The sequence below is a fragment of the Pleurodeles waltl genome, chromosome 9 (genome assembly GCF_031143425.1).
Source record: "Pleurodeles waltl isolate 20211129_DDA chromosome 9, aPleWal1.hap1.20221129, whole genome shotgun sequence".
NCBI classification, from domain to species: Eukaryota; Metazoa; Chordata; class Amphibia; order Caudata; family Salamandridae; genus Pleurodeles; species Pleurodeles waltl.
In genome coordinates, this window is record NC_090448.1 from 483,684,523 (window position 1) to 483,703,949 (window position 19,427).

General features: G+C 40.1%; 1 protein-coding gene across 2 annotated transcripts in view; it reads right to left on the reverse strand.

Moving 5' to 3' along the window:
- GPR132 (G protein-coupled receptor 132) overlaps nucleotides 1-19,427 on the reverse strand; it is a 166,891-nt gene that overhangs the window by 111,146 nt on the left and 36,318 nt on the right. Inside the window, exon 1 of one of the 2 annotated variants that reach the window (XM_069205974.1) lies at nucleotides 585-648. The exons of the other annotated variant lie outside the window; for it this stretch is intronic. The gene's annotated coding sequence lies outside the window, so the exon portion shown is untranslated. Of the gene's footprint in view, nucleotides 1-584; nucleotides 649-19,427 lie in introns of those variants that run through there. 2 annotated transcript variants of the gene reach the window in all.

Genomic DNA, 19,427 nt, shown 5'->3' on the forward strand with positions numbered 1-19,427 from the left:
GATTTTGTGATACAGTTTCTATCAATACTCTAAAATATAAATATAGCTGTGATCAAGACCTGTTTAGGTTGAAACGCGTTGGGTGGTGGAAGCACTTTTTTTTAAATGATAATAAAAGGCTGAAATAAGAACTTCTTGGAGTGAGATGGATCACTCTGCTGAAGAAATTTATAGGAGTTTTGGTTGCTAACTCCTTCATCGGCACCGACAGCAAGAGCGTGCGATGTGAAAGCAGCCATTTGGTGATTAACATATATATATATATGTATATATATATATATACATATATATATATATATATATAGTGATTCATTATTCAACAGGCACTCTTGGTACATTTCATTTACTGGTTACTCAAACCTCTTTTCTTATTACAAAGTACACTCAAGATGTTTTTCAGTTTTTTGAATGGAAGTCAATAGGAGAAAAATGACAAATATAAGATCTCATCTGATAGAAATAAGGTGGATAATTATAAGAAGACACTGATTACGTTCAAAAGGAGACACACACAAATTAAAATACTAGAGCAATTAGTTAATGCCTTGGAATTCCAAAAAGGCAAATTACTGAGTTTACATTACCTAGCGTGCCCTGAAAATGTTTTACACGTCAGTGAATCCAGGTGTGCACAAGGCCAGGCACCTTTGGGAAGGAGAAGGTGGCGAGAAGAATAAAATTAGCCACTGTATCAAAAGATGGTAACTCAACCAAAAGAAAAACAGCCAATCAGCTCATAGATGGTAAAAACAAATAAGAGAAGTTGGAAATAACAGTTTCTGTGGAATGTCTTGTTGAAAAGTCATCTTAAATAAAGTATGAAGGGAATTAAATTGCAGATATTAAGAAAGGTGGAAGTGACAGTCAAGTATTTTATGTTGAAAAATAACGCCAACAATATGTTAGACATTGACCCACTCTAAACAAGCATACATTTTAATTAAATAAAGAGGCAAGAAAAACTCTGAAAAAATAAAGAATTTGAAAAATACAGAAATAGACAAGAAGGAGAGTGTGGATAGAGTAAATCAGGAAGGATGGACAAGGAGTGGCAAGATAAATTGTAGCATTTACTCTGACTAAAAATGCTTATTGTACTGATAGAAAATATAGATATGGATGTGTAGCTTGAAAATACAGAACCGTACGTGATACTGATGATAGCAAGACGAGACAGATTCAATTTTAGAAGCAACACAGGAAACAATGTCAGATGCTGTGACGAGAGAGGAAGAAGAGATATCTCAAAGATAGAAGAATGCACGATAAAATAACTAAATGAATTAAGACTGTACACCATGTCAGTGGACTAATGGACTGCTTCTGAAAACGTCTTAGAAGTTACTGCTCACCTTTATACACATAGCATTTTATTCTCTGGCGGTCAATAAAATGAGAATGTCAGTAGATTTAGAATAATCTGTACTTTTTAGGGCACTATGAAGCCTCAGGAATCAATGATTGAATAAATAAAACTATGCTATTGTTTTATTTATAGCTAATAAATAGCATTATAACATTATAATAGGCGAAGAATCTAGACAACATTTTTAAAAAAAATACTCCATATGCCCTCGACCTAAAAGTACAGAATCTTAACAGCAAGATTGTCCTAAAAGATAAACCTAAAAACAAAAGTCTATACTAGGCACACAATCAGCTCAATTTGTTAAATCCATTTCTAACAAAGTTCATAAATGTATTTAAGCAAACAATAAATAGCACATTGTTTTGACTATAATCAGTTATTCAAAGGCTCATTCCTTTATTGTGTTGCCTTCTTTCTTAAAAGTGGTTTTAGCCAACAGTTTCTTTCTGTGACAGGAGTTGTGAACTGTAGACCACATTCATTAGAGTCTAAGAGGAGGTCTTGCAAAGTCTACAGCATAAAGTGTTGGGCTTCGTTTTGAAACGTAGTCTTCAAAATTTTTCTATCTTTATTAATAGCAATAAACTCCTGGTCAAAAAATGTGTCCATCACATTAGTTATCTACAGTGAGGGCAAAGATCTAAACTAAACTAGGAAATATTTTGATCTCTTCAGGAACTTAAAAGTCACCAAATCCAGAAGAGCTCATCCTCACCCATAATTACAATTGTTGTTAAATTGGAACACCTGAGTGATCTGCCTCAAGCTTTTGAGATAATGAATATTACCCAGTAGATTCACAGATTTATTAAGATCATTCAGTCACATTTCTACCCAAAGGGCATTTCATAGTGAACCACTCTCTCTCAGAAATATTTACCTTCCTGATGTGCCCAACACCTTTTGGATAACCATTTATACATCTGTCACCCCAACAAGGATTTCACCACCCTCCCAAATTCTGTTTGCATGGTGTGAAATTGCTTGGGAAGCTTAAATCTCTTTTTTATACAAAAGATGAAGGAGTGATCCCTTCCACAATTCTGGGATCTTAGCATTTTCCAGAATGTTTAATCTGTGAAATAACAGCTCTACCCAAAACGTGCAATAGATTTCCATATAGTCATTGGGGTCTCAGTGGGCCCCAGAATCCATCATGAGCATGCTGGATGCACAAGTCAAGTCAGAAACTAATTATCATGCTAATTTTTGTGGGATTGTAGCCTTCCCTGAGAGAACATAGTTAATCACTTAAAAACATAGAATGACTAGCAGGTTCACCTATTACTCAGCATAACATGTCTTCTTAGGTCTGGCTGTAGGTAGGACCTTGTGATTTTACGAAAACTATAAGTAGAATATACTTACGTAAAGGGCTCTTCAGCCACCTCTCTTCATCTAATGGTCTGTTGTTGTGTTATTAACATTTTGCTTCCCCACACTACAGAGTGGGGCAATGAGTGAGCCTACTTAGGCCACTGGTTAACTGCACCTTGAGAGACTGCATTGTGCTCTTTCACAAGGAACACATTTGCTCATAAGGTAGTTCCTCCAGTTCCAGTGTTTTTATTTTTACTTTATAATTATGCTAGTTTTGTCTTTCTGTTTAGAAGCTAATGTGATAGCAGGAAACTTTTCATGTGAGCACAGGGCACATTCCAGCTTTACCAGATTCCAACTCTTATGAATGCTGTTGTAAATTCCTTTTCAGAGTGACCTAGTTTATCTGACTGCTTCTGTTTGATCGATCTTGCCAACACTGCCTGTCTTTCTTCTCTCTTTGGGTTACCAACCCGCTTAAAAACTGCACTCACATATCAGATGTTAGAGTGTAACTTTCTGTTTGTTTTTCTCATTTGCAGTCTGCAACTTGTTTTCAACTTAGAGTGAGAAAAACCAAAATTAATTTAACAGAATGCAAAATAAAATGCAGGACTGGAGACTTACATCTGATGAAGAACTGCTTGAGAATTGTCTGTGTCTGTCCTTGATACATGTTGGCACTCCTGACCCATTAGTTGACATCACAAAAAATGTGTAAGTTCACAAAATGCACATTTAGAACATTGGCTTAAGTATTTACATTGAATGTCTGCTACCCCTCTAAATGTCAGTTTGAGAAAATGAAATTCCCAGTTTGTCTAATGCTAAAAAACAGGCATATTATCTGTCTGAATGGGCTCCAAAGAAGAAGATCCAATTTCTTTTACTATATGGATTAATATGGGTCAACCTATAATCAATTAAATAAAGTGACCTGGCCAAGATTAAAAAAAAAAATACAGAAAAGGAATGACTTACATTTAGTCCCTCTGTCAGATTCTCAACATGTTTCAACAATTTGATCCCTTGCCAGGTTTTAAGGAGCTCCTTTTTATTTAAAGCCCACTGAGACAGACAACATGTCTGCCCTGGCTAAGGAGGGAACCTTATGATGAGGCAAGCCACCAATGGTGGGGGAGGGTTTCATGTCTTTAAATAAAGGATATCCATGGTTATCTAACTTATGTCTCAGTAACTGAAATACAGGTGTAGACAGTTGCAATGGCACATCTGTGTAGAAGTGTTTGATAAACGTGGTGAACATTTTCCGGAAAAAAAGAACTATGGGCCAAATGTACGAACACATTTTCCCATAAGGACAGAATGGGAAAAACCCTTTGCTACATCTGGCCCTATATCTTTTACTTGTGTCTGACCATTCTTAAGGGTCTCCTCTTTCCAATACAAGAGATAATTAGAAGTGGGTTCCATAATGCAGTGCAAGCATGCTTATAAATGGACTGTTTTTCAAGAAGGTACTCTGGTCTCAGCCCCAAATTGGCCTTGTAATTACTCCATCAGGTCATGGAATATTGTACTCCGTCTTCATGACAGAGTGAAATTTGCACTCCGAACTTTAAGTAAGGCCCTTAGTATTGACCACCACCCTGAAGAGCTCACTGAACATGAAAAGAAGCTCTTCTCACTCTAGTGCTGACACTTCTTTTTCCATCATCATCAAAGACTCAAGTGGCAGATGATGCACAAAAAGGCAATGAGGCATGACCACATTTTCATCCCACTTTTAAAAAAAAAGCTCCAACAGAGGAGTGAGTGCGTGAGATAAACTTGTAAGAGCACAGCCTTAGGTTTTCAAATGTATCCTTGAATTCTAAGCGTCAAGATGCAAGGTAACAACAGCATCTCTGTTTTTGTCTCTACAACTTATCTTCCAAAGCTGCTCCTCTTTCATTCCTACAGGACTCTACTACCAATTGCACTACACAGATTTCTCAATCCTCCCATTTGTCAGCCATTACCTGCTTGGTGCACTGTCCTCTGTTGGTCCAGCTCCTACAACCTTACCTGCATCCAAACTCAGCTTGAATCCATCTGCAAATGCCTCCTACGTCTCACTGCACTACCTAATTCACAGCAGTAACAATGGTTTCCATAGCATCAGAAAAGTCCTCTCAATGTTCTTGCCCCCTCGGCACAATGTCTTACTCAGTGTGGGTACTTACCATAAAAGAGATAATTTGGGTAACTGTTACCCTTCTCATTCAATGTGAATTGCACATTTTGTGAGTTAGGTGTTTAGTGTTTTTCTTTGCCAGCTCACAAAGTCTTTTTTTAGTTCTCAGGCCAGGTAACTTCCACTTACTACATATCAACATAATTCAAGAACTAAAAAGGTTTCTCTGGAACTAGCCCTGTGTGTGTGTAGCTATTGGGAAAAGGCAGAATTGTATAGGGGAAGTGGTAGGTCGTTAGCATATGCTTAGCTATGAAGTAATTGAGAGTTGCACATACTTGAGTGGTTATGGAACTATTCAAGATTGTGTGTAACAACAAAATATAATACAGGCAAATAGATGAACAGGGGAGTCCTTTCCATAAGTTACCTTGGGGCTGAAGGGGCATAAACCTCCCTCATTGGTGGTGGATTGGAGACTTCGTGAGGAATTGTATTTTCTGCACCTTTCTAAAGAGGATAAAAGTAGCCTCTTTCATCTGTGATGTGATATTGTTCCATAGCTTCAGAAGTCTGGTTGTGACATGGTTTTCAGTGCTGAGTTGGCCCTCTGAGATTCTGAGTTTTAGGACAGGTACGAAAGGCAAGCCTATCTGTGTCTTAACTCCACCAGCCATGTTTGCCAAGCTTCCCCATAATCTTTCTCTATCCCAGATGTCTACTATAGAAATACCAATATTCATGAAGGTTTACTAACTCTCTTCAATTCAAATGTAGCACTCTAATCACATCCAAAATTCAAAAGGTGATGCGAGGAATGCTTGCAACAACTACAACCACTGGCAATCACTTGGGCTAATATTCCAACCCATCATTCTTTTTCCCATCATGCCACCTCAGTTTGAAGCCAGTCATATGGAAATCAGCCTTGACACTGCTCCAGTAGAAACAGTCCCAGCCAAACTGATTGCTAAGGCTACAAGAACATACCATCAGGTCCTAGAGGGTGGAGAATTTGTATCATCTCTTCCATTTTCAAAATATATCTTTTTTCACCACTATGAAGCAAAAAAGAGGCACCCGATCCGAGCTATGCTCTTTAACTGTAGGTCTGCAGCACAGCACTGCTATCAAATTTCATAGTTATTGGCTCAATATGTTCTAAAAATGCTTTTCCTGACAGAAGCAAGAACTGTGGCCCCCTTCAAATCATCTAGTGCCATCCAACCACAAAAAGCTATCTACAAAATAGAACTAAGAGGCTGGTGAAGTAGTTGGCTGTTATTGCTCCTCAATCTCTGGTGAATACAGCATAGGAGGTTCAATTGCCCAAGTGGTGAAAACACTGTCCTTCACATTTAAAACAATCCTCACAATTGCATTCTGGTTTATCTTCCTTCTAGCTGCTCTTTGCTGGATCTCACCACCCCGCAGTAGAGATTGTGATGCACACCACAGTGAAAGAGAAAGTAATCCTACTAATTGATTTTCATTGATGACTTGAACACCTAAGGCAGTAGAACTTAAGTTTATAAATACTCTAGCGGTTTTAATTTGTCACTCCGTAATACTTACTTACTACACACCCTGCCTGGGACTCTTGCTGGATGCCACTTTACACAATAGCAATTTGGCTATGGTGACAAAGCCAGAACTATGTGCATGGACTGATCACCATGGGTTTCCCTTTTACATCTAATTCTCAGACACTTTATGGAGACTGTAACTTGAAAAACCTTAAACCTTATTCTTGAACTGATGTACCCCACACTGGCACAAAATATTAGGTGGTAACAAAGTGAATCCAGAGTGAGCACAACCAAATTTTCAGGTTCTTCTTAAAACTGGCTTCATTCGTCAATATTGAAAAGAGTCAGGAAGTTGGTTCCAAGCCTTGGATCCCAAGGCAGCAAAAGATTTGCCTCCTATAGATTTTAGCCTGAATGTAGAAGGGTTTAACATATTAGAATTTGAAGATTTGAGGGTCCTCTGTGTCCTGTATTGACAACAATGATGGGATACATATTTGGGGCCAGTAGCATGGAAGAACTTGAAAAACAAACCTGAGTTTTAAAAAGTACCATTTTATGAATCGGCAACCAATGCAACTCTCTGAGCTCTTAGGATACAGAGCTATGCCTGAGAAGTCTGACCATGAATCTAGCAGCCAAATTGTTGACAATGTGGAGCAGGGTTGGCTTTCGGGCTGGTGGCGCCCAGTGCGACAGTCTTTTTTGCCGCTCCCCCAATTACTTCCTTCTCAGATTCCCTCACTACCACTCGGCAAAAGTGCTCCTCATCTCTGCATAGCCTCTCTCTCCCATACATTTCACTTGTTTTAAAGCACTGCTAAAGGATGGTTTTACTAATCCACTCAGTTATCCATATAAACTACAGATCTGTTCTTTGCAGTAGGCATATTAACCGTCTGCACTACTACTTTATGGCGAGTCAAAACTACCATTAGGCAAAACTCCAATCTCTCTCTCTCGAGCAGGAACATTAATCACAAGAGTTATCTTGAATTTCTTTGCTGCCTGAATGCTGGATGCTCAAATAACTCTGCAGAAGGTGCTTTTAAATGTAGGTTATGCGAAACACAGTGCCCCCCCATGTCAGTTCCCCCCTCCAGGCCAGCACCAAATGCAGCTGCACCAGTCGCACTGCACTAAAGCCGGCCCTGACCTGGAACCCGAGAAGCAGTTTTTTAGAAATGCCTAAATAAAGGGTATTACAAGAATCCAATTTTGAGGTTAGATGTATAAAAGCCACTGTTTTCCTTCTGGCTAAAGGGAGAAAATCAAATTCTTCTTTTAATGATTTAATCAGGGAAAACCATGTACCTACAACTGACAAAACCTGCGTCATCAAATGCTGCTGGGAAAAACCAAATGGCTTCCAGCATGTTTGGAGAGAGGACTTCCTTTCGGTGAGTCATTCTCCTGAGGGGGGGAGTAGGGAATTAAGGGGGAAAACAGACACAGAGGGAAAGGAAAGAGTTTTTCCTTTTCCAAATCCAACCAGTATGTGTGGTAAAAATGACAAAACCTGCTCCCCTGTAATCTGGCATTGAAGAACACCTGTGACATGCTGGGTGTCTCGGGTGGGACACCAATGAGGAAGCATGCCACCAACTTGGTTGGTGAGTGAGGGGTCCTTTTAACATAACCTAAGTGTGTTTCTTTTCACAATTTTAGTGTTTGGAACATCACAGAAGGATGTTGATACACCTCTTACACAACTACCTCTTTTTACTCTTTTTATGGGGGTGGACCTGCGTTTTTGGTCCTAGTTGCAGCGGTCATCTAGAGAAACCTACCAAACCCACACATTTTTGAAAACTAGACACCCGGTGGAGTTCAGGGAGGTGTGGCTTGCGTGGATCCCCCAAAGTTTTCTTACCCATACTCTCTACAAACCTCAAAACATACTTAAAAAAGCATATTTTCCTCACTTTTCTTTGTTGGATCACCGCGCCAGCATAAATTTCCTACCACCCAGCATCCCCCTCAGACTTCCAAGTAAAATGATACCTCACTTGTGTGGGTTCCCAAAGCAGAGTTAGCCTAAAAATGTATTAAAGAAATTGTGCCTATAAACTAACTGTGCTGTCCCCTCAATCGCTACACATTTTTGGCCTTTTCCTGTTGCAGGCACCTGGGCAACCCACACAAGTGAGGAAATTGTACCGGCACAGTGATCCTACAAAGAAAAGTGTGGAAAATGTGAATTTTTTAGCTATATTTGAGGTTTGCAGTGGAGTCCGGGTGGCTAGTTTAAAAAAATGTCTGGGTGTGGTAGGGTTCCCTAGATGACCAAAAACACAGGTGTTCCCCTGCAAAAACAGGTAGTTTTGTAATAGATCATTTTGATGTGTCCATATTATGTTTTGTGGCATTTCCTACCACGGCCACTGGGTATGGCCACACCAGTGAGGTACCATTTTTTTCGGGAGACTTGCGGAAATGCTGGGTGGAAGGAAATGTGTGGCTCCTCTTAGATTCCAGAACTTTCCATCACCAAAATTTGAGGAAAAAGTGTTTTTGGCTAAATTGTGAAGTTTCCAAAGGTTTCTGGTTAACAGAACCTGTTGAGAGCCCCACAAGTCACCCCTTTCTTGATTCCCCTAGGTGTCTACATTCCATACATTTATAGGTTTGCTAGGTTTCCCTAGGTGCTGGCAGAGTTGGAGGCCAAAATCCACAGCTAGGTACTTTGCAAAAAACAGGTCAGTTTTCCTTGGGAAAATGTGATGTGTCCATGTTGTGTTTTAGGGCATTTCCTGTCACTGGCACTAGGTCTACCCACACAAGTGAGGTACCATTTTTATCGGGAGATGTAGGGAAATGCTGGGTAGAAGGAAGTTTGTGGCTCCCCTCAGATTCCAGAACTTTCTGTTACCAAAATGTGAGGAAAAAGTGTATTATTTTGCCAAATGTTGAGGTTTGCAAAGGATTCTGGATAACAGAACCTGGTGAGGGCCCCACAAGTCACCACCTTATGAATTCCCCGAGGTGTCTAGTTTTCAGACATGTCCAGGTTTGCTAGGTGTTCCTAGGTGTTGGCTGAGCTAGAGGCCAAAATCCAGAGCTAGGCACTTTACAAAAAACAGGTCAGTTTTCTTTTGGAATGTTGTGTTTTGGGGCATTTCATGTCGTGGGCACTAGGCCTACCCACACAATTGAGATACATTTTTCATCAGGAGTCTTGGGGGAATGCTGGGTGGAAGGAAATTTGTGGCTCCTCATATTCCTGAACTTTCTATCACCGAAATGTGAGGAAAAATATTTTGTTTGCCAAATGTTGAGGTTTGCAAGGGATTCTGGGTAACAGAACCTGGTGAGAGCCCCACAAATCACCCCATCCTGCATTCCCCTAGGTGTCTAGTTTTGAAAAATACACAAGTTTGGTGCGCTCCTCTGTGTGCTGGCTGAGCTAGAGGCCAAAATCCACAGCTAGGCACTTTCCAAAAAACACGTCAGATTTCAATGTAAAAATGTGATGTGTCCATGTTGTGTTTCCAGTCGTGGGCATTAGGCCTACCCACACAAGTGCAGTACCATTTTTATTGGGAGGCCGGTGAACCTACAAACCCTTTATTTTCCCGCAACTAGAATGGTCTAGCAAATGTAACAGTACACTGCTTTCAAAAATCTACCATAGCTTTTAAAAACGTGGAGCAAAATGGCAGAATTTTGTCTACTTTTCAGAAATATTTAGCTGCCCAGGATCCAGGATTGGTTTCATACACAGTTCTGCCACTACCTGGGACGGGGCTGAAAGCACAAAAAATAGTAAAGATTGGGTATGTCTCAGTAAAATGCCAAAATTGTGTTAAGAAATTTAGTTTTCTGATTCAAGTCTGCCTGTTGCTGAAAGCTGTGAAGATGATGATTTTAGCACCAGACATCCTTTGTTGATGTCATTTTCAGGGAAAAAAGCCCAAACTTTCTTTTGCAGCCCTTTTTCCCTTTTTAAAAAAAAGCTCAAATGTGCTGTATTTTGGCTAATTTCTTGGTCTCCTTCATGGGAACCCACATAGTCTGGGTACCTCTAGAATCCCTAGGATGTTGGAAAAAGGACACAAATTTGACGTGGGTTGCTTATGTGGACAAAACGTTATGCGGGCCTAAGCGCGAACTGCCCCAAATAGCCAAAAAAGTCCTGACACCCGAGGTGGAAAAGGCCTGGCAGTGAAGGGGTAAATAATATACAAGTGCCTTGAAAAATGTATTTCTTTACTGGCTTCGAAAAGGTGTTGTACAGGGCTGAGAAACAAATTATACTGGGGCTTCAAGCTCAATGGGAAAGTTAATTTATAGCTTGGATAAAAACGTCCTAGCCTGATCACATATCAGAATCCGAAGAAGGCTATTTCCCTCTATTTTCATAGTCAACTGTATAGTGGGGAACTGGAAAACAAAGGGACCAGTTCCAGGAATTTATACACTCGAAATCAATGCCAGTGCCCACACCGGAATAGCAAACTGAATTGGATAACCATATAGAGACATTCAGGAAATTTTACTAGCCATTCAAGGTGCCTGTCCCCAATGGATTTACGGCTATATTTTATTAAATGTTTCTGTTAGCTTAATTGGACCAATGAGGACACTTTTATTTGTTCCTATTAATATATTTATGGAAATGAATCCTAGATTACTAAAATGAACTATGTTGAGGGGTTTTAAAGCCATCAACCCAAATTATGTATGGGTTCTGTCAAGACAGCACGGATTAAATGAAAATGAAAGGAGATTACCTCTTTGGAAATTGATTATTACGTACTGCTAAAACAAAGAATTAAAAAAAAGATGAGAAATGTAAGAAATGCGTCAATTAAAAATGATGGGGCCTTACTGAAGGCACACACCCGTTATGTGGTCTGTGCTGTCTTATTAATTATCAATGCATACCATTTTGTTTTAGTTTAAATGGGGATTGATTTTTTAATTTAAATTATTTTTAAATCAATAAAAGATTAAATTCAATATTAATTTAATAATGCTGGAGCATGTTTTTCTCTTGCTCTTCATTTAAAATAAACACATAAAATTACATTACATTCACATAAACATAAACATATTTTTACTAGGGAGACTACTCACTCATGGTGGAGATCTCGGTATGATAAAGTATAGGGACATTTTTTTTATGTTTATTAAACTTTGAAAAAGTTAGTAACATGCTTATATTAATTATGTTATGTTATGTTATTTTATGTTATGGTAGCTTATGTTATGTTATGTGAGCTTATGTCACGCATTGTTATGCTATATTATGCAAATTTGTAGAGTGCACTATTACTCCGGGGAGTACTGGTGCTGAGCAGATGGGAGTCTAGGCACACATAGGCCCTAGTGGGACTACTCGAAAAGCCAGGTCTTTAGCTTCTTGTGGAATTCAACAAGTGAGGAGGAAGCTCTAATGTGCAGCAGCAGGTTGTTCCATGTTTTAGAAGGGATGTAGGAGAAGGCTTGACCACCAGATATGGTTTTCTTAAGGCGCTGGATTTGTGCAAGTAGGAGTATGGTCAATCTGAGGTGTCTGGAAGGTATGTGACAGCAGATGCGAATGTTGAAGATTGTTGGGCCAGTGTTATGTATTGCCTTGAAAACGTGGGTTAAGAGTTTTAATAGTGCTCATTTGGGACTGGAGAGCCAGTTCCGCTCCTTCAGGTGTGGTGTGATGTAATGCTGTGTGGGGGATGAAAATGATTCTGGCTGCCGAGTTCTGAATCTGCAGCCTTCTGATGAGTTTTTGGTTGATCCAGGCATACAGGGTGTTCCTATAGTCCAGCTTGCTTGTGACCAGGGCGTGAGTGACAGTTTTCCGAGTGTGGGTTGGGAGCCATTTTAATATTTCTCAAAGAATATTCTGGGTATGGAAGCATGAGGCAGTAACAACTATGACTTGGGTGATCATGTTGAGTTGGCTGTCGATGATGACTCTGAGCTTCTTGGCGTGGGTGGTGGGTGTCAGTCCTAGCTTTGTTGGTCACCAGGTGGAATCCCATGGTGTTGTGATCTTCCCAATAGTTATGATTTTAGTCTCGTCAATGTTCTGCTTTAGACAGTTGGTCTACTTCCAGTGGGCAATTTCTGGGTGTCTTTCCTTGAGAGAGAGAATGAGTTGTATGTCATCAGAGTAGGAGAGGACGATGTTATTGTGAGAGTGGATGATAGTGGCTAGAGGGATCATGTATGCATTTAAGAGAGTCTGGCTCAGGGAAGATCCTTGTGGAAGTCCGCAGATGTGGTTGGGTTTGAAGCCAGACTGATTGATGTCCAGTAGTTTATGTTCGTTGAGGAATTTGGGAGTGTCTGTTGATGATTTTTTCTAAGACTCTGGCCTGTTATCATAGCAGGTAGATCGATCTATATTAATTATATTATCTTCTACATTCATTTTAAATGTAGAACAAAAGAAAAATATTCTACAGCTCTATTACTTTATTTTGAATTAAATCTTTTATCAATGTAAATACGTTAAATTAAAAACTACTATTTTAAATAGATATATTCACTTAAAAAAACAAAGGTTACAGGGACGTTATAGTTAGGGTCACATTTTAAAAGTACAAAACCATAGACATTTCCCAGTATATATCTTGCCTCGTTGGAAATCAATCTACAAAGGGGAAAAGTCATTTTGACAAGTATCTGCAGAATAGCAGAGAGAATCTTGGTCTTTCAGATTTAAAGCAACTGATCATGAGTGATCACACGTTCAAGAAAACATTGAACAAGTGTATCCAGCAGAAAAGCCCCCTGGAGTATAAAAGATCATTAGCAAAATGAGTGCATGGGTGACTGGTGATAAATTCGTATGAGACCAGCAAGGAACTACCCTACTATGAGGAAGCATTTTCAATGACCAACAAGAGGGAACGTATGAAAATGAGATTTGGTCCATCCCTAGGCTTTAAACCCAAATGGCACATGAAGGGTCAGTCGGAGGACATATTGTGCTGCCTGTGCCACCTGGCAAAAGAAACGTATATGCACATACGCTGTTTATGTCCTAAGTTACTAGTACACCGAAGTCACCTGTTGTGTAAAGAGTTCTAGCCCTGGGAGTAAGAACCTACAGGTCTGCAGGTACAGAGGCAATAAAACATAAAAAAAACTTTATGTTGAACATTGGACTGGTGCAGATAAAAGCATTGAAAATAGCAATATTACTTATGGCTTAGAGAAGGGCATTTGCCAACAGGACTCTAGAAGGTTTCTATTTTATTTTGGGCTGCTAGGAGGCAAATAGGAGATTTATAGCATTCACGGTTGGCTATCGGGCTATTTGCACAGGCCAACGTATTCTCCATGCCTATGGTTGTTTGCACAGTACACCTTTTTGCATAATGAGCTTGCGCCTAGCATGTTTTAAGCTTCTACCGGCTCGCACAATGCACTCTCTGTACAACTTCCCTGGAATTAGTCAGGTTGAAATAAGTTTGGCTTACTGATCTCAAATTGTTTGAATTAGCTATTTTTAATCTGGAGATGAAGGTATGATTTTATAACTGCTGAATTGTGTATGTTAATGGTTTTAATAAACTAATATTAAACTCACTATATAATATATATTAATTTATATTAAGTATTTATATTGCTAAGTATTTGAAGTAAGTTACTTTCACTTAAGATTATTTCCTAAAGGATGTAAGTCCCTACAACCTTTATTTTCTCTGAGATGGTGCTCCTGTGTCATTGGTTGGCCATGTATGGTGTTTCTTTTTGGCAAACGTAATTTCCACTTCTATATTTGGCTCCACCCCCTGTTTCAGTGAGGCGTAGACATGTCAGGCTGTACTTTTGAATCTCTTTACATACAGATTTTGTGACTAGCCAAAAGTATTGAAGTTACTCAAAAGTGTAGGAGTGAATTACAGTATAAATAGCTCACATGTGTAAATTATTTTTGTGAATAGCCCTGTTAGACTTCATCATACTTGCTTGTGTGTGACAACATTATGCCTTCGTAGTGCTTACCTTTGACATTTCTGTGACTTACGTGCTAATGTGTGGCAATACTGAGTTTACTCTGTAGTAAGCAAAGATGTTATGGTTTTGTATAACAGGACTATATTTAATTGTAGCTTAATTTACATTTCAAGCACATTCTAATCTTTCTCATCCTTATCCTCAAGGATCTATCTCTTGATAATCTGCCTCAGGTCCACTCTGCTCATTAAAATCTTTGGGTGCTGTGTACTTTGCAACAATTCATTTAAGCCCTCTATTCCGGAAACCTCTACAATATTCTCTCCTCCCTTAATGTCTCTCTAGCATTCTTTCTTCTTCACTATCTCAGCAATTATAGTCCTTTTTCTTTACCATCATCAATCACTCATTTCCTTTTTACCCACTTAGGAATTGTCTATTTTTCAACACTTTAAGGCACTTTATTCACCTAAGTGTTATCAACTTGTTCCCCTTCCATGGTAATTATCCTTTTTCTTATTCTTCAATAGTTGTAACTACACATTATAGCTATCTACTGCCTCAATAAGCAGCTACCCAGCCTACCTATACCTTTATTAAAGTAACAGAATATGGTTTTAAAACACCAGCTACCTCAGCGTCCACTCCAATAAGCCTTTTTCAGGAGTGGAAACCACTGAGAAAAGACATATCCAAAGGTGGGCATGGTGGGGTAGGGTTCAAAGAGGCTTAGAGGAAAAGAACAGCAAATTAGGTTTCAGAGTGGGAATCACATAAAACAGCACAGACACACTTTGGCTAGCAAAGTACTTCACAGCAGTATTTTCAAGTCAAACTTCACTAGTGTTGCTGTGCAAAGAGTAGTAGATTGAGACACATCCTAGATGGCCTGCTTTGTACAGGGCTTTTTAAAGAAATCAGGACATCACAGGTTCTGCCAAAAACCTTTTGAACAAAAAAACATAATTCTAATTTCTAGCCCCATGCAAAAATGAGCTAGTTACTTGCTTTTAAAGGGAGAGTTTTGATTAAGTTCCTCAGCCTTGTTTGAAATAGAAGGAGGAGTGGGTACCCTCCTTACTTCCTATGACTGATGTGCTTGATGAAATAATTTTTCTTCCTTTCCACATGCTTGAGTAATCTTGCAGACTTTGCAAATATCATTATTTCAACATAGGTGGTACTAAAACCAACACTTTCTCAAATAAATAGTTTCTTGCAAAACTGGAGTCAAACTGTGCTTTCTGCCTGTACATCAGACAAAAGCAGTGCAGTTCAAAAGGTATATGCATTAAGTATGTTCAACCACTCCACAGACAACAATAAAATTCAACACATAGCATGACATATGCTTCGGTATGCCTTCAACTAAATTGGGTTTCACTCTTAGCCCTCTGTGAACCTTTGCACACCACTTCAATAGCATGACTCTCAGACATATCTTTCAGTAACACACAGAAGTGTGAGAAAATAATTATCTGCCCAAAAATAAGGGAGGTCTCTCGGAATCCAGGGATTGTTATGATGCATACAACAGAAGGCAGAAACAGACACACACAAAAACTTGGCACCAAAATAATTGGAACTAGTCATCCATATTCTCAAAGTATAGATAATCTAGTCTAAATGAACATCAGCCAAAATATTAAGTTGCTTGTCAAAACAACAACAACGAGTTACAATTGTGCAAACAATTGTGTGATTGTCACAAAAAGTCAAATTAGTAAGTGTGGATGTCTCACAATATTGTCAATAAGAGATTCACCGTGTAAGCAATTTAAGAAAGTACATAGAAAAGGAGTGTCAAAATTGGAGATGATATGGTTGGATCCATGAAAAAGATTCACATACATACAACAAAACTAATTTGCATATTAGATAGTTATCTAGAAGGTTTGTTGGGCATTGCCCTTCAGAGCCTTTCTCGTGGATGCCTGGACATGATGCCACATTCAGACTATTATTTACCTGTAGGAGGAAAAGATGGTCACCTCATTGAAAATCTTGTAGTCAAAACCAAAAAACACAGAATATTAATTTCTTCAACAAATGAAGGACAGGAGTCCAAACAAGTCTCTAATAATATATGCTAGAAATTGTGTTTCTGGTTGGCAGAGATATGCACCCTCTCCTAGCAGGAACCACAATCTTAATCAGGGTAAGTCTCAAACACACCCTAGGTTAACCTGATCTCACCCTCTGGTAGCATAGCACAGAACAGTCAGACTTAACTTAAGATGGAATGTGTAAATATTTGTGCAATACTTCAAACAGTAAAACAGTGGAAACACCACACAAAGAATACCACACCTGGTTAGGAAAATAGAGCTTAATTTAATAAACAAAACAAAACCAAATTGACAAAAATTCAATAAGTAGCACTTGTGCTATGAATTTTTAGAGAATATACTGTGAAATAGCAGTTAGAAACAAGAATCACCAACCAGGGATATTTAGACCCGCTGGACAAAGTCAAAAAGTTCATGGCAACCACAATGAAGCATGGAATGCCGATAGGGACCCAATGAGACCAACTGAACAAAAGTACCCTGTTAGACCTGGCATCTTTGGCATGGTCTCCCCTGTCTTTTTTGCCACTGCTTCCCAATGTTTTGACTGTGTACTGGACTTTGTTTTTGCTGGTTTGGGTACTCTGACCAGTGCTCAGTGCAAGTGCTCCCTGTGCAAATTATATGTGAAATTGGCGCTTCTATGATTGGAACATTTGATTTACTAGTAAATCCCCAGTAAAGTGCACTAGAGGTGCCCAGGGCCTGTGAGTCAAATGCTAACAGTGGGCCTGCAGCACTGATTACCACACCCACATGAGTAGCCCTGTAAACATGGCTCAGGCTTGCCACTGCAGTGTCTGTGTGTGCAGTTTTAAACTGCCAGTTCGATCTTGCATGTGTACCCAACTGCCAGGCCCAGATCTTTCCTTTTTATACATGTAACCCACCCCTAAGGTATGCCCTGGGTAGCCCCATAGGCAGGGTATAGTATATGTTAAAGATAGAACATGTACTGATATGTTTTACATGTCCTGACAGTGAAACACTGCCAAATTCAGTTTTCACGGTTGCAAAGCCTGTCTCTCTTATAGGTTAACATGGGGGCTGCCTTTAAATATCATTTAAGTGCACTTTCCTATAGAGAGCAAGTAGAGATTGGAGTTTGGGGTCTCTGAACTCCCAATTTAAAAATACTTATTTCTGTAAAGTTGGTTTTCAGATTGTCAGTTTGAAAATGCCACTTTAAGAAAGTTGGCATTTTCTTTCTTAACCATTCTGTGCCTCTGCCTGCTTGTGTATCCCACGTCTGGGTCAGTTGGGTGTGGGAAAACAGGGCTGATTGCAGAGGCCCCCTAACTTTTTCCCCCCATTATCCACTTTATGCTGGTGTTTTCCTGACTCTGATGGTGCCCTGGGTACTGCTAACCAGTCCCAGGGCCTGTGCTCTGTGTAAAATCAATATGCAAATTAGGCTAATTATAATTGGCTAAGTGAACCTACCTATAAGTCCCTAGTATATGGTAGGGCATGTAGGTTTAGGGACCACAGCATAGGTGGTGCACACCTAGGTGCATTGCTGAGGTGCCCAGTGTCATTTTAAAAGCAAGCCTGCCTTGCTGGCTGCTTTTAAATGAAAGTTGTATGCAAATTCGACTTTGGAATTAAAGGTACTTCCAAAGTCTTAAACTACCTTATTTTTACATATAAGTCACCCCTAAGGTGTGCCCTATGTGCCCCTAGGGCTGGGTGCCATGTAACTATAAGCAGGGACTTTATAAAAATAGATTTATAAGCCCTGGTGAGGTAAAAACAGCCAAATTCGTTTTTCCCTCATTGAAGTAAATGGCCTTCATAGGCTAGAATGGGCAGACTTTATTTTAAATTTTAAAGTCTCCTTAAATGTTACATACCAAGAATTTGGTATCAAATTGATTGTTGTAATAAATCCCACAACTTCCAGTTGTTGGATTTAATATAACTTGTCCAGGTAAAAAGTTTAGACTTTACCTAAAAAGTTGCCAATTTCAGCTCTGCATTGTTTTTGCTGCTGTGCTCTGATTGGCCAGCCTGCAGCAGCTTCTGCCAGGCTGCCTTGATGAGGTGTGAAGTGGCCAGGCTTCACACAAAGGAATGTGCTTGGGGGAGAGAATCTCCCCTCAGCAGATGGTGAGGCAGGAAGGGGGAGAGCTGCCAAACTGGTCTTCAAAGGCAGAGAAGGACATTTGCAGCACCCAGCAACACCCCCACATCCTGCAACCCCAGACAATTAGGTGCCCCCTGATTAGATTAGGAGAGGGCAGGAGAGGGGTGTGTTTATGATTTTTAGCCACACCAGTGGGTGGGCTCAGCCAGATGTAACCTCCAAAAATCAGATTCATCCATGTTGGATTTTTGGAGACTGTTGCCTCCTGGGATGGATTTTTGCCACACTTCCCAGGAAGTGGTCATCACAGGGGGACGACCCTGTCCCTGATTGGAGAACCAGGGCCCCCCCTGCTTTTCACCCAGGAGCAAGGATAAAACTGGCAGACCTGCACCCACGCCTCAGATCCCTCCAGAATTCAACAAGAAAGGAACTAAAGAAGAAGAAGGACTGCCCTGCTGGACCCCTGGCCTGCACCTGGAATCTGCACTCAGAAGGACTGCACCAGCTGCACACTTGGGCTTCACCACAAGAAGGACTTTGCCTGGCTTCAACTGGTTCAAGGAGGGACTCCCTGTTTGCTACAGGTGAAAAATTGCTAAACCAGAGTCCCCTGCACCAACTCCTGAAGAAAGCGACCAGCTGACCACTGTCCAGTGGCCAAAAAGGAGTTTGCGCCAGGTGCATTCTGGGAGTTGAAGTCCGCACCCCCCAAGGACCATCACAGAACTTCTGGACCCTTGGGGTGAGCTGTGGACCCCAAAAGAACCTTAAAAGAACATCTGGGTGAAGCCCCAGAAGTTTGGAAAAGATTTGAGAATTTTTGGAAAAAAGCTCCAGAGAGAGACCGACCCGCCGCGGAAATTCTAGCCGGCTTGCCTCAACCGCAACCCGGCCTGACTTCGTGGTTCGTCCCGGTAAAGAAAAACATCCAAAAAAGAGACTAAGTCCGAACGTAAAAAGTTGACCGGGACCTCCCAGCCATCGTATCCGAGAAGGGCTC